This window comes from Manacus candei, unplaced genomic scaffold (genome assembly GCF_025592945.1).
Source record: "Manacus candei isolate 608988 ecotype Guabito, Panama unplaced genomic scaffold, ASM2559294v1 h1tg000050l, whole genome shotgun sequence".
NCBI lineage: Eukaryota > Metazoa > Chordata > Aves > Passeriformes > Pipridae > Manacus > Manacus candei.
Window position 1 is genome coordinate 25,124,200 of NW_026138098.1, and position 15,514 is coordinate 25,139,713.

At 41.2% G+C, this 15,514-nt stretch overlaps 1 protein-coding gene across 7 annotated transcripts in view; it reads left to right on the plus strand.

The window, feature by feature from the left end:
- ZMIZ1 (zinc finger MIZ-type containing 1) overlaps positions 1-15,514 on the plus strand; it is a 347,321-nt gene that overhangs the window by 110,719 nt on the left and 221,088 nt on the right. For 6 of the 7 annotated variants that reach the window (XM_051800871.1, XM_051800869.1, XM_051800865.1 and 3 more), the window contains exon 3: positions 8,346-8,428. The exons of the other annotated variant lie outside the window; for it this stretch is intronic. The gene's annotated coding sequence lies outside the window, so the exon portion shown is untranslated. The remainder of the gene's footprint in view (positions 1-8,345; positions 8,429-15,514) is intronic. 7 annotated transcript variants of the gene reach the window in all.

Consider the following 15,514-nt stretch of genomic DNA (forward strand, 5'->3'; position numbering starts at 1 on the left):
CATCGCTGACCTCTTAACTTTATTTCAGATCAGAGAATGTGGGAGAAGGAGGTGGTTTATATGTTTTCTTTAGATACTTTAGTGAGAGCTCTCAGATATTGTTCCTTGGTTTTGAAAAAGATTGCACTTAATTTTTAACTTCCTCTGTTTTAAGAAGTTAAACTGGAGGGGTTTTCACTTTGATCTGCTAAGGTCAGAGCCCTCTTTTATCATTGTTACTTGAGGCAAGTGTGCAAAGGAAAATTTTGGGGATTTCAGCTAAGCTCTGCAAAAGAGTTTTAGTAAATGGGGGATCCAGCTCAAAAATGCACAAGTTGGGGTGTATCTTTTACATGAAAAAAACCTGTTTAAAAAGTACTTTTTTGCTAAGAAAAAATAAAGAGGTTTTCCTTGTAAAACCTGGGCAAAAGACCCTGAAAGTGTTCTAAGGCTTTGTGGGTTTATGTTTGTTTGTTTTTAACGTTTTCTTTAAAAAACAGCTTTCCTCACTTTTGTGCTCCCTTTTTGCACGTGTGCAGTGCTGTATACACAACCCTGTTCCATACTGCACTAGGGAGGAACACTTTCAGACCAAGACAAAGCAAAACTTGTTTATTAACAAAAGATGTTTAGTGCAGTGAAACAAAGTGAAAAAAATACACCACCACCAATACAAATGTAGTGGTTTAAGTTTCCTTCACCCCAGTACTTTTGTGCTTAATGTAGGTTTTTGGTTCCACTCCCCTCCCCTGCCCCCCAGCAAAAATAATGCACACATATTATGTGTAGTTCTAAGCCCATTGCTCTGCTACTGTCCTTAAGTAGTAATGCTGTAAAGATTTAAAAAAATATTCTGCTGCCAAATATATGACATTTGTTATTCTCAGAGATGATGGCTTAATTTTTAGTATTCCTTGGTGGTTTATATCTTGACATTTCTTATGACCTACAATTAAAATGACTTTAGTGAAGTCTCAACTTATATCCAGATTGCTGAATGTGGTTGAGTGTCTCCAGGGAGAGCCCTGAACTGCTTGCTAAATCAATTTGTTCTTTTCTCAAAACAGATTAAATATGTTTTACCACGTTAAATTAAAAAATAAATAACCTCATATGACATGACTGCGACATGTAAAATTAAAAATGTGTTCTGTGCATTTTGAAGGGTGGTAATTTTGATGCCAATGCAGTGCTGATAGTATTCCACCAGAGAGAGCAAAGAATGGTTAAAAACAGGCATGTCTAATCCTGTCTTGCTGTTCTGCTAGTCTCGTTTGAGAATTAAGTTGATGGCACACTACTTGGGTGGGTGCTAACTGCTAGATGTGGCAATAATCTTCTTTAGCAGAGCCTGAGACGCTTTGCTTCCACTGCTTCACCTCCCTCGAGTTAGATTTTTTTTTTTAATTATTATTTATTCATCTTACTCATGCTTACTGCTTTCTTTTCAGGTCAGTCTTCTCCCTATTCCTTTAGCAAGATTAGCTGCAGAACTTGCTTGTGACTTACCTGCACCTTTAGCCGATGCTTCAGTATAATTTTAGTATGTTCCTCCTGCCTACGGTTTATTTTACATCCAACACACAGGAGAAGCAGAGGGAAATCTGTAGCTTCTGGTGCTCTGCAAATCTGCAGGGGATATAAAGGCAGCTGTATGCAGGGAGAGTCAGATGCACTGGCTATGCCAGAAGCAGCCTTTGTTCCTTCAAGCCACTTCCATGGTTGTGCTTGAGTGGATTATTGTTTAAGGCTCTGTACGTACAATAGGACTTAAAGAAAAGGGAAGGGGAAAATTTTTCTAAAATAGAACAAAACAAACTAAAAAAGTTGCTACGGAAGTAGATGGCAAATGGTCTCTAATAATGGGATTTTACAAGAGATGTCCAATCTCCAGAACAATGGTTCAGTTTAAGCCAAGATTAATAGTGCTTGTTATCCTATGCCTGTGAGTTGGCAGCTCAGTCCTCTGCTCTAAAGGGATGCAGTCTGATGTGCTGCTGCCTGCTGCGGGCAGGGGAGGAGCTGGGACTACGATGGGCACTCGTGAAATGACAGCGAATCACAAACTTTAGTTGTTTTGGATTCACCTGCCCCAGCCTGATTTTTTTCCTGTCTCTGGCTGGGCACTGTTAGGCTGGAGCAGGAGCAGCCTGGTGGGGGGCTCGGAGCTGCGCCTGGACTGACTCCCTTGCACAGCAAATCTTCCTTATTTCAGCTCGGGCCAAAGCCACCTGCGTCAGGTTATAGTTTCACAAAGATGTGCTGAAGTGCCTGTTCTCCTAGTCCTGTTTCCCTGTTCCTGCTTAGCCCCCTGATCCAGCCTGCTGACTCTCATGCAGCCCCTTAAATCTGGGGTGTGGGAGGGAGGTGGGGTGCAGCACTGCCCCAGGGACTTGAGGGTTTCCAGGGCTGTGGCAAGAGACATGGATAATAGCAACCTTGGAGTGGTGTTTTTAGGTGCACTGACTGGACCCATCTTAAATTCAGATACAGCCTGAAAAAGAGAGCAGGATTGGAAAAGTGGTTCTTTCAGTAATTAGATTTTTGTGGAACAGCTCAGGAGGACAACAAAGATGTTGTTGTGCTAAACTGGAGATCATGATACTGTGAACTGCTGCTGTTGGGCCTTACATAGGTAGGGTATGACACAACCCAGATGTTCCCTTCCATCTCAAAATAAGGAAATTGCAAATTCATGGCTTTCTACAGATGAGAAAAGGTGTACTCCAGTTATGTTTGTTTTTTTTTTAAATAACGTGAAATACAAGTGTGAGATGGATTTCATTTCTGTTTATGCAGAGAAAAAACTAAAGGTAACTTTTTTTTAAATTGGGAAAGCTAATTGAGAAAATGGTGACAAGAATTAAAACTTTTGCTTCTACTCCAGTGAAAAAGAAGGGGGGAAAAACACAAGCAAAATGGAAATACTAATTACTGTGATTCTCTTACTTTGCTCTACCCTGATAGCATTCTATCTAGCAGAGTGAGCCTGAGAAATCTCCCAGGAGGACTGGTTGCAGTAAGTGGGTGATACAGGAGCCACAGGTTAGACTAAGTGTCTGTGCTGTTCCGTGTGGGCAAGTTTCTCCATCGCAGCCCCCGATGGGAACCTACTTCTGTTTTGGGAACAAACAGTATCAGGAAGAAATGGGATAGTGCAGGAGTGCTGGCCAAGGGTTTGCCTGGGACTTCGTGGGACCATGGGGAAGCCCCAGTAGGATGCAAGCAGGAGGCTGGCACTGGGGGAGGCAGGGAGGAGGATGTGTTCTGTAGTGCCAGGTGAGGCACATGATGAGTTTCAGTGCAGCTTGGATGCTTCCTGTGACTTTCTTCTGCTTGTGTTTGGAAGGAGTGTTCATCCTGTCTGTTCCATCAGATGAATGTCTATGTTTTACAGCTATGTGACTGCTACATTTTGGTGTGATCTGTTTGTGTGCTTTTTAGTTCTTGTTTTAATAAGGTTTATTGAGGACCAAGTCTAGGTGTCGCCAAAACTGGAAGTTGTCAGTCAGAAGCTGCAGTTCTGCTTCCTTCCCCCCCGATCTTCCCAGCTTTACTTCCCTCCCTTATCCCATCTCTGCTCAGGGAAGGAGCACACAAACCTGCATTGACATTAGTCTCTCTGCCTCTCTTTTTTCGTGTCCAAAATCGTCACCTATTTTGCATTGCTTACTTCAACATTTTCTGTGTCTCTCTTATAAAACTAGCAGACTATCCCTTAGTCAGTGAGAATGGTGTCTGATGCTCGTCAGTCATACACTCAGTGTTGATTTTGTGTTGCTTCAGAATTTCAAAAAAGCCCAGGTTTCCAAAAACTCCTGAGTTGATAGAGAGCTACGATACCTAATAAGGACTGCATATAATACTTAAGCACTCTGTAGAAGTTTGTTAATGTTTTTGCATAGCAGAAGTATGCTTGCTGACCAGTAAGCTTATTTAGGAAGAGCAGCACTTCGTGTTCTTCACTTATGACCCAGTTACAGCCCTGGATAAATGAGAAGTTGGGATTGCTGACATGCTGTGGTTTTACAGGAATTTTGAGTTAGAACATATTCTGCAGTTCAAGGAGAGTAATGCTGGAACTTGAAAATGATTTGTCAAAGTAGGAAGATACCCTGAAGTGCACCTGCCTTATATATTTCCATAGGAAGATTGTACAACGTACTTTAAATGTCTATCTTTGCAGTATTTTTGTTTTCCAGGAATTTCTGTGTGGGTGTTTCCTATTTGCTATCTCTTCATTTTTGTCTGTACATAGAGGCCAAGTGATATTTTGTGTATGGAAACTGAATGTTTTGTTCTTGGTTACCCTTAGAAATTGATTTATTTACAGTTATTTAAGTCCAGCACAGGCTGAGTGCTGAAGTGTAGACAGTGAGATACCCTGGGGTCTCTTCTGCTTTTCTCAGAGGGTAAGGCTGAGGAAGAGAAACAGGGCTCCAGGAAGATCTATGATAGCCCAAAAAGATGTATAATGACTTGTCTCTCAAATCTGGCAGCCACCAGCTGGGGCCCGGATGTGATGAGAAAGCAGGGAAAGTTCTTTGTGCTTGACCCAAGTCTGTTGCAGTGATACAGCTGAGACTTAGGAGGTTTAAAGATGAACTGTTGTGTTACTTCCCTATTGGATGTCTTCCAGTTCCCCCTTACAGTATTTCTTATATGCTTTGATTTTAAGACTTGTTGTAGTGCACAGTTTGCCCTGGGTGTTTCCCTTATGTATATTGACCTTTTCCATTGATTCGTCTTGGCAAAATCACTAAAAAATAGAGCACCACGTTAAAAGAAAAAAATGCTGCAACTATACTGGGCCAAAATTTGTGGGTTTGGTAGCAGAGACTGCAGGGGTGGGGGACATAGTCTGGGCTGCCCTTCAGGAATGCCCCAGACTGCAATGAGGGCACCTTTGGGGGACTGCAACCACCCCAGGCCAAAGAGAGGGTCTCCTTGAGGGAATGGGACCAGGGAAGGAGGAGTCCAGGCTGGGACAGGAGAAATGAAGTGAAGCAGCAAGGAGCAGCTGAAGGATGAATGAGAAGCAAAGAGGAGCAGACAGAAACCATTGCACACACAACCTGAGGCCTCCTGTGCTGCCTGTCGCCTCGCCAAAGGCGTTGGGCTGGGTCAGGCATGGCAGAAACAAGGGAAGGTAGGCTAATAAAGCAGGGGGAGAAAAGGTGTTGGAGTCAAGTTGAGCCTTGGGAAGGTGAAGGAAGAGAGTTCCCCTCAGTCTTTGCTGAACTGCTTAGTCTCCTTTTTTTTTCCCCCTTCAGCTTCAGAAACAGTAACTAGCAGTGTGCTAACTGGCACTAATTACAGTAAAATTAAGTGAAATTCCATGAGTTGAGATTGTTTTGCCCACGATGTAGAGAGAACAGATTTTGGGGTTTCTTGTATTTCTTTTGCTATTTGAGTCTTTGGGGTTTACCTTTACAGCTTTGCTTTTGAACTTTGGAAGCCTAGAGACAAAATATATCCTTTAAAACAAACACGCAAAGAGCTGAAAGCTGGAATTTTTATGTGATGATGAGACTTTGGAGAGCTGGCTTTAGGAAAAATTCCTACTGCTGCAGGGGACACGATAAAATCACTGGAGTTGGCAGCCCTGCTGCGTAGCCTCTCCTTCCTCCCCTCGCCTCCTGCAGCCCTCCTGGCCTCTGTTGGTCGTCTCCTTCACCGTATTGATTTTTACAGTGTAATCTGCACTGAGCACGAGTTTTGTCTGCTATGCACTTGTAATGCAGCACATATGCATTGCTATAGAAATAGCCTAATGCCGAGTGCCCGGGATTGCGAGCATCGAGCGGTTCGTAGCCAAAAAAGCATTTGGCCAAAAAGCTGCGATTTTGTGCTCCCTCTGCTGGATCTGGAAGAGCAGGAAACCCTCCCAGCTGGAGCGCCACTGGCTCTCCTCCTTCCCCCATTCCCACCCCACAGCTCCCAGTCTGGCCATCGGTCGGTGCTTGGGGAAAGGGCTCAGTGATTCCCAGAGTCTGCTGGTGCAGCTGCACAACGGGCCGTGTACCGGGTGTGAATGTGGACAGGGGTGGAAATTGTGCGACATAAAAAGGAGCTGTGCCACAGTAAGGCCATGGTTTCAGCCCTGGAAAGGTGGCTGAGGCCAGCCAGCTGTAAGGGCTTTCCAGTTGATGCCTCTTCCCTGCCCATCTGTTCTCGTTTTCAGGTGTAGCTTGTTACCCGCAAACTTTGCCAGTGAGACTGTTTTGGGGATCTTCCTAGAAATAGGATGAGAGAAGGGATCGGGCTTTAATAAGAAGCTACTTTTATTTTTAGAAGCTGATTGCAGTTCCCAGGAGGATCCTGTGGAGTGTGCTGGCAGAGCTGTGGCTGGCATGGGGGCACAGGAGCAGGCTGGAGTGGGGAGGTGGGGGGGACGTGCTACAGCCCCTGAGCAGGTTGTGTGGGGAAACCAGGGAACAGATGCTGGTGGGGACAGTGCCAGTGTCCTTAGAATCAGCTTGGACCTGATTTGTGAAGGGGGTGGGTGGTCTGTGATGTGAATTCACAGAAATGTTAATGGATAACCCTTTCATTTTAAGAGATGCTTTATAAAACAAAGTAGGAATTGTGGTGCCAGTTTTACAGATGGGCAGAATAAAGCACAGAGGAGGGGGGCAAAGCTTTGGCTTCGTGTGCTACAGCAGTGCAGTTTAAGCTGGTTTAAGCAGCCTCTGTTCCTCCCCTCTGCCATCATGGCTGATCACTCCTGCCCTGTGCCTGCTCCCTGTGTTGTGTTGGCACAGCTGTTTATGAGACAACATGCTGAAGGAAATTAGTTCCCCCAGTCCAGCTAACCATGCAGCTGCACAAATGCAGTGTTGGAAGCAAGAGTCCAGGAGAGAGGAGTGAGAAGTAAAGTTTTAAGCATCCAAGTAAAAGCTATAGACCGGTTTGCCAAAGCCCCATCCAGTTACACCTGGAATAGTACCCAGCTCTTGAGGCAGGCAGAACAAAAGTTTATCCTTTGGAGGAACAAACTAAAATAACTAATTCCAACTTCATTAAAGACCAGTCTGCATTAGCTGAGAAAGTCATGTTAACACATACTAAATCTGAATCAATTAACATGTTTTTCCTGGCTTGTATAAGCAGAACAAAAGCACTGGGGAAAACTTCTAGATGAGAATAAATCCACGTTCTGGGCGAAAACATTCACAGTTCAATGAGGCCTTAAAAGCGAATCATTCACCCAGGGTGCCTGTCAATATGTAACTTCTGTAAAATTGCCTTTTGTTGTGAGACAAGAAAACCAGCAGAGTTCCTGTCTGAAGCAGACAGTCCCTTGGTGACACTGTATGTGATGGGGTGGGATGGCTGTTTCTAACTTAGGGTTTTCAGTCATGTTTTTATTCTTTGTGAATTATCATTGAACAAAATAAATATGACTGCAGAACACACACTGAATATGACTAACAAGTTATTTGTAATAACTTGAGGTTTTTCTTCTGCACTTTTTAAAGTCACCTGTGACTTCTGCATCATATGAGTTGTTATGAAAGTGTCTGCTCCTGTAGGTGGTCCTTGGGGAGGAACCTGAACTGACTGCAAATTGTGTGCCTTTTTTTTTTTTCCCAAGTAGGGCTTGCTTTTTCATGTTTAATGGAAAATTCTTTCGCATGGAGGTTATTTGGAAGTTAGTCAAAAGAGAGGCAAAATGTAGTCACTGTGTTACTTTTATCAATATTTGCTGAGTTTTGGAGCCTGGTTAGTATAAGCCTGTAAGGACACCTTGTCTGCCTGCTGAAACAGCATGTAACAAAATATATACTGCCTGTAAACATTCCCCTGTCTCCCTTTGCAGTCTTTCTTTATAATTAAAAAGCATTTCCTAGAAGTCGCAGTGCTGTGCCAGTGTAATCCATAAACTTACTTTGTTTTGCTACAGACAGGACGGTGGTTTTGAGGTATTTTGGTGTATTTTCTTAAGCAAAGTTTGGGGGTTGGTTTATTTTTTTTAATGGCACTTAGCTCACAAGAGTCGCAGAGTACCCTTTATAAAGAGGATGAAAGAGACTTCAGCATGACCTTTAACTGAAACAAAATTTAGCATTTGGCCCAGGAAATTTTGTTATAAACCTCAACAGAATTCTTATTATTTTTTTCTCATTTCATTGTTACAGGCATGAAAACCTGTAATACTTAAACTCCTGGACCAAATCTCAAAAGCTTGGGGGTGGCAGAGCTGGGCTGGAACCCCAACCCAGCCTTAGATCTGGTCTTCCAGGCTTGGTCCTGGGACTCCTAAATGTTCTTCATTCATTTCAGGTCTGTTCACTGAGCTCCTTCAAATGTTGCCATGTTATGCAGGAGAACAGAAGCATGATGTGTCTGTATTTTTATTGCAGGAAAATGGATCTTGTTATGTGAGGGCGTTGAGGAAACAGTCCCCAGCTACCGAGAGGAAGAAAGGCCAGTAGGAAATATTCAGGTAGGAAAGCTGTGTGTACCATCAGGGGGGTGAAAACGCTTGTGGGGCTTCAGTCTTTTTACAGATGCTGTGTCGTGTTTTATGCTTCAATGGCTGATCTGGTCACTATCAGAGTTTATTTGTTGTTTTAAGAAGAAGCCCTGTTTGGTCAATTGATTGCAACAACAAAACACTGCAAGCAAAGCCCTCAGCATAAACATTCCTTGGGCTATCCCTGGTACAGTATTGATTCTGATACAGAATACAAACAAATTACTCCTTGCATGAGCCATTCGAGCTATAAAACAGAGCAGTAATATGTTCTTCTTGCTGCCAATAAATGTGTATTTATAATAAACAAAGCAGAAATCTCTGAGTAGAAATGAACAGTAGTTTCAATAATGCATTCAATATCTTATGTCCAGCTGTTGTACAGAATTAGAAAAAAAAGCAGAGTGGCCACTCTAGGATTTCTGTTTCCTCCCTCATTAAGAAAAATAATCTTTGCAGACTTGTTCTGTTGCTACTTTTCCTTTGCTTTTAGGTTTTTATTTTTAATATTTTAATTATTCTATAAAGCCATAGGTAAGCTCATCTTTGCCTTATTTCCAGTGAAGTTCATTGCTTCTCAAGAATTTGGCCTACATCGAATTTTCTTGTGGACCAGCTGCCTCTCCTTACACTGCTATGTGGGTCATCTCTACTTTCACTCCTTGTCACATCCCCATGGCATTTCCTTATATTGGGAAGTAGCATTAAAGACACTTTGGTGTATCAGTAGTTGTTTTGAATGCAGCTGGAGCAAGGGAGGGTGTCTGTACCCTGTGACCATCAGCACTGAGGGTGCATGGACGATAACTGAACCCATTTCCGAAATGAAAAAGTTAATGATCATCAGAACATAGATTTTTATTTTTTTTTAAATCTGCTTTACCATGCTCATATAAGTCTCCTCATCCATATTTTCAGTGCTGCACTTTGATGAGTTACAGACAGTTGACCTCCAGGCATTTCTTGATGAACATTTCTGTCTGCTCTCAGCCTTGAAAAACTCAACCTTTTCAAGAGCTGTATGGGAGAAAAATGTGTAAGACTAATATTTATAGGCTGAAAGAGATGGGAGAGGAAAGACTAAAGTGTAAAACTTGCTTCCAGCAGAAATGCCATCCCTCTTTTACCTCTGATAATTAGAAGCATTTCTGACATGACTGCAAAGCAAGTTAGTGGTGTGTGCCTGCCATTTACTGTGCATTTGTACTGCAGGACTGTTTTCCTTCATGTGTGGTGATGCTTTCTTCTATTTTGTTTTCAGACAATCACAAATTTCATCTGATACTCTCGTATTACATTATGATTCATCCATGCTCTTACATTTTAAACAATCACTTCCAAGTACTTACACATGATTGTTTGTAAAAATACAAGGTTGTGATTCTAGTTCGCATTTTGAGTATTTTATTTTTTCATAATGTTTAACAGAGCTCATTTGCATAAATCCTTTCATTAATAATTCTAACTGAAATAATCCTGGAAGACTAAAAGAAAGAGAGGTTTTAAGTTCCATAATTTTATATATAAAATCTTGGTTATATTAAGAAATACTGCAGTACTGATTTTAACTCTACTGTTAGATTTATAGGACATTGCAAATAGTTTTTAGAGATGCTTTAGGAAGTATATGGTATTTATGTCCCCTGAATATAGGTCTATTGTGCTGGTCGTAGATAATAAGAAAATAATATGTGCAGGCATAGAAATGCAGCAAATAATTAACAAAAAGAAAACTCAACACCAAACCACACCACATCAAGAAATACACTGTTTTTAAAACTGTGTTCTTGAAAATTTCCTGGACGTTTCCCAAGACTTGAATCCTGGTTTTCAAAAATAAAATAAAAATCACCTTTTTGATCTGTGAGGAAACTTGGGAAAGAAGTCCCTTGCTGTGCCTTTGGGTCATGTGGCCTCACTGCTGTAGAGCTGGAATGTTTGCCATGGTATTTCCGGAGGCTTCATAAACACACAGAAAGAACAGTGGAAGTTAGGAGGATTTTTTAAAAAATTATTATATTCTCCCCCCTCTTTTTTTTTTTGCAGGCTAAATTCATTGCACTTTAAATGTGGGGTTTTTTTTAGGAGTTCAGAAGAGTTTTTATTTGATCAGTCCAGTGAATTTTAATAATTAATCTGTTTCTTAAAGAACAAAGTTAAATGATATTCAACAATTTTTTAATTGCTGATTTTGTCTAGAATTAGTTCTTACTAAGTGTAACACCTGGCAACCTACATACTAAGCCTAACTCTGTTGTTTAGACGGTCTTCATGGTTTACTTTTGGCACGTGTCATTGTTAGTGGCATTCAGGAATCTGACTTGATAGCTGTCATCTTGCACACTAGAGTAATGCAGACAGAAGATGGGCACTCAGAGGAGGTCACAGTGAAGAGCCATTTCCTGAGTCCTGCTGTGGTGTCGTAGAATCCCGAAGTCAAATCAGAAAAGCACAGAATTAGTTATGGCTCCTGGGATATGAGGGTTAAGATTATGCAAACCTCTTCTTTCTAGCTGTAGGAATAGCATGTGCTCCTTTTTAGGCTTTGCAAACACCAGCTCAAACTAGGATTATGAGGACCTTGGTGTGCCTGTAATGCCATGGATATGTTATGTATCAGTGGCAAGGTGGGCTGAAGGGACCCTCCAGTCCCTTTTACACCCTGGACTGCCAGAGATGCATCTTATCCTTCTCCCTTCCCCTTTCAGCCTAGCTGCCTGTTAAGCAAGGGCAGAGAACTGATCTGTTTTAAAAATAACCTGGCAAAAATGGGGAGGGAGGGGGAGGATGAATGGAATATTTTTAGGTTAACCAACTCCATTCTCTACACAGTACCATAAAGCTGTCCTAGCACTACTGGGGGGATAGGGAGAGGGCAGAGCAACAGGAGCTGGTAACAAGTGGCCAGAGATAGGAACTGCTTGTTCCAGATTGCCTCTGTGAGAAATCACCCCAGCAATGTGGCTGGGTATTCCACGAGGCTGCTCAGGACATGGTCAGTGGGAGGTAAATAACCATCTCAAAATGGGCTTGTTGCTGAGTCAGACTGTTTATTGCATCAGAAGTTAAAAGAAGGCAGCATAGCTTGTCTTAGAGCTTTCCTTTTAGCATGAAACAGTAGATTTCCCCCTTGCCATTCCCCCCTTCCCACACTCAGGCTCTGAATGGGCACACTGAGTTGGAGCCTTCATAGATCTGGAATTGAGCAAGGGCTTCGCTTCTGCATTATTGTCAGGTCTTCTTTGCTTATCCTTCCTGTCCACTTCCAAACATTTTGAATGCTATCTTTAAGTGTGACTAGTTATTTAATGATATTCTCCTAGTCTGGAAGCATATGAAGTGTAGAATCATTTACTTTAATAAAGGTCTATGTTTTGTTGCAATCAAGTATGTAATGTCTGATTGCCACAGTTGTCATATTGTCTGACTTCTGTGGGTACCCTGCATACCTGTGTGGACACAGCAACACAAATGTTGGATAATAGAAGAAGGGAAAGAAGGAAGAGGAGCAAAATCATTCAGTTGAATAGCTGTCGAGGTGTTTAGGGTAGGAAGAGTACGACAAAGGCACGGTAGGAAGAAAGGGTGGAGGTTTGAGGAAGGGAAGTTGTCCCTCTGTTTTGCTGACAAAAATAGATATAAGAAAATATGGACATCTTGCAGTCTAAAAGAAGATGGGAAGAACTGGTTGAGGTGGTTGTAATGATAATTTTGGAAGTGCTTCCATGCTGTAGGGGCAGACAGGTACAGCAATTGCCATCTAGGCCACTGATGCTTGGGTCACTTCTGTTCTCATTTCTGCAGTTTCAGATCTGTAAAGCTGAGCTCAGACACACTTGGAATAGGAAGGTAGCCAGCTGAACTGGTAGCATTCCCACTGTTTTCTGGATGCTCTGCTTCATTCATGTCAGTACTGGGGGGCAGGGGAATGGGGCATGGAAACTTCATTTGTTCCCCACCGCTCACCTGGTGATTATTGTTAGAAAACTCTTGGATCCTGTGACATAAATGACATTCTATGATCACTGGTCAGTCTTTTGCATTGGTCTGGCCTAGAGTAGTGGTACCTACTGGCCTGTAGCTAGAGCAGTTGAGAGGGAATGGGATGAAGTTGAGAAGTTGTCCTGAAGCTATTGGACTATAGTATGTGGGGAAAAACACAGTTTCAAAGATCAGCTTAAGTATAACTGTCCTGCAATTTTTTTAAGTTATCTTTTGTAAAAGTAAACCATGACCCAAAGGTAAACTGTGTTTTAAGCTGAGCATTATCTGCTTGTATATGTGGGGAGTTTTTTCCAGGTGAACACACAGATGTGTATAACTGAGTAAAATCTTAGTAACTTTTTGCTTGAGTTGTCTTTAGTGTTGTACTTTTTAGTAAAATGTCTTTATGAGACAGTGAAAAGACTTTATAATTTTGTAATGATAATATGTATGTCTGAATAATACTTTTCATACTGTTTGGCTTTGCCCCTTGCCATCTAAGGGTTCCCAAGGCTTTATAAGGAAACTTACTTAGGCAGACCAACAGGAATCATGGTTCAAACTTGCTCTCAAAGCTCTGTGTTCCTAATGGCCTTTGACAGTGGCTGGGAAAGATGTCACTTCAGCATAGTGAAAAGCAACCCAAATAAATTATATTTTTGATGAAGGTTTCTCTATCTGGATGAATTGATACTGGCAGGACAGTACTGGTCAAAAATAGAAGGTCCTTCTGCAGACACATTGCAGACTATCCTGGTTTTATTTTGTCTAAACAAAAAGCAGTGTACACATACTGAGTGTAAACAGGCCTTTCAGTCTGAGGTACTTCCTTTGGCAGATGGCTTCTGATTTTTTTATTTTTTTTCAAAGTAAGTATTGCTTTGAAGAGAGACCAAATAAAATCCATATTCAAGTATTCTGTTTATCATGTGACTTCATGGAAGATTGCTGTATCCTATACTAGACTTACTTTATGATGATATGGACAGGATTTTTATGGCCTTATAAAGGATGCTATCTTGCATTCCTCTCTGCAAAGAAGTATTTCCAAAAGAAATAATACGCAAATTGAATATTTATTTTTGTTCAATACAGAAGTATTCATAGCTAACTGGCAAATATTTTACTTCTCTACCCTCCCTTTTTTCCTTAATCTTGTTTAACTCCTCAGTGTTTTCTTCTGACTATTAGAAATATGTTCTTCTAGGGTATTTTAGATCAGCTGCTTTACAAGCCAAGAATTTGTATCTTTTCACTGAAAGCATGTGTAAGGAAAAGGACTGAATGGTTATTTGACTTACACAGCTTGCACATATGTATATTGTATATTTTGGATATATTAGATGTGTGTGTAAATTGAGATCCTGTTTCAGAACAGTCTGTCAACGGTTGACAGCTATATATGTATTTTTAAATGACTGACAAATTTTAAATAAGGTTACATTAACCTGCAATAATAATAATGTTGAGGATTTTAAGACATATTTCCTACTGAATAGTGTTTAACTGAATTCCTCTATTTAATCTTATTGAAGTTAGTAAGTTCAAGGTCTAACTGTTTTTTCACACATTTTGTTAGGCCTTGATATTTCTGACAGCACAGCTTTCTTTTTCAGGCCTTCAAGTAGGAAAAGAGAAGGTTGTTTCCTTCTCCAGACAAAAGAACAGTGCAAGTGTAATCTCAGCTCTCAGTTTTTCTTTTGTCTATGTCTCTTAACCTGGTATGATTAATTGGTCATGTTTTTAGAAATTTATGAAAGGATAGGGAAAAAAGAGGAAAAACATTCCTTTGAAGCAAGTATCAGTGATTGAAATGCTGCCTTGAATCACAAAGATATGTAGGACTGAGATCTGTGTTACCAGCGTGAAATGCCAGCAGGTGTGTAGCCCAAACTGATGGTCACGTGCAAGTATTTAAACTAATTGTACTCTGCTAAGAATGTGTAGGATATATATCTGCACCACAGATCAAACTAAGGCTTTTCAAAGACAAGATTTCAAGCTAACAAATAATGGAAAACATCCATGTATATATAATGTAATTAAAAATCTCAGAAGTCAAAATAAACCTAATTAATCTGCAGAATCTGAGTATGTGGAGTGTGTCTACCACACCTTGTGGGGTTCCTTCTCTCTGTTGTTTTTACCTGTCCCATACAGCAGAAAGCTCAAATAACTGAAAACTAAAAATACTCCTTTACAGTGGAGTGGGAGGAAAGAGAACACAGGCATGAACACCACCTTTCAAAGATGCTAAGTGTTTACCACAGCAACAGTCTGTTGACAGAGAACGTAGCAAAATAATTATGTGTTGGTTAAGGTGTTTTCTTTTGTTGCCTTAGAACAGGACCCTTTAATAGAATTTTGTCTTGCCCATGTGCTCTCTTATTGGGTGGGCAGAAGCTCACTAACTTCTGTAGGTTGGTTGCTGCTAAATGTAGTCTAGCAATGACCATTTTATTACCGTCCTTTTAAATGTAAACATTCTCAGTTTCTTCAGGCACTCTTCTTACAACATGCTTTCTTTTTCCCCTGATGATTTTCACTGCTACCCTTTGATTTTTGTCTCATTTTGCTCTGAATCTGTAAATTTCTCTTACATACTATTGCCAACCACCAAACCATCACTGCTCCTTTAATACAAACTATGGCATCAGAAGAGCACTGTTTTCTCAGGTCCCAATTTGATAACAGGTTTCCTTCTCTGAGCACATTCCTCTTTTGAACTGTTCAAATGTCCACCAAACAGAGTGGATTCTTGGTTGGTGGGATGGATGCCTGCCCGTGCAGAGTGTCTGTTTAACATCTACAGTATGATAATGGGAGTGTTTTGGTCATTATTGCCCTGGACCTGATAGAAGCTGAGAAGCTAGAGATGGAATGCTCTTTATCAGTTTGTAGAGTCTTAGAGTCTTTGCTCTGCCTTTCCCTCACACCTTTGGCCTTTCTGGTGCCTAAGATCTGTCTGGTGCCTTTTTTCTTATACTGCGTCTGAAGTTGTCACCTGGAGACCTTCCCTTTCCCTCCATCTACTCAGAGTGCTCAGGTTATGTTGGTTTGCAGTCAGAGCAT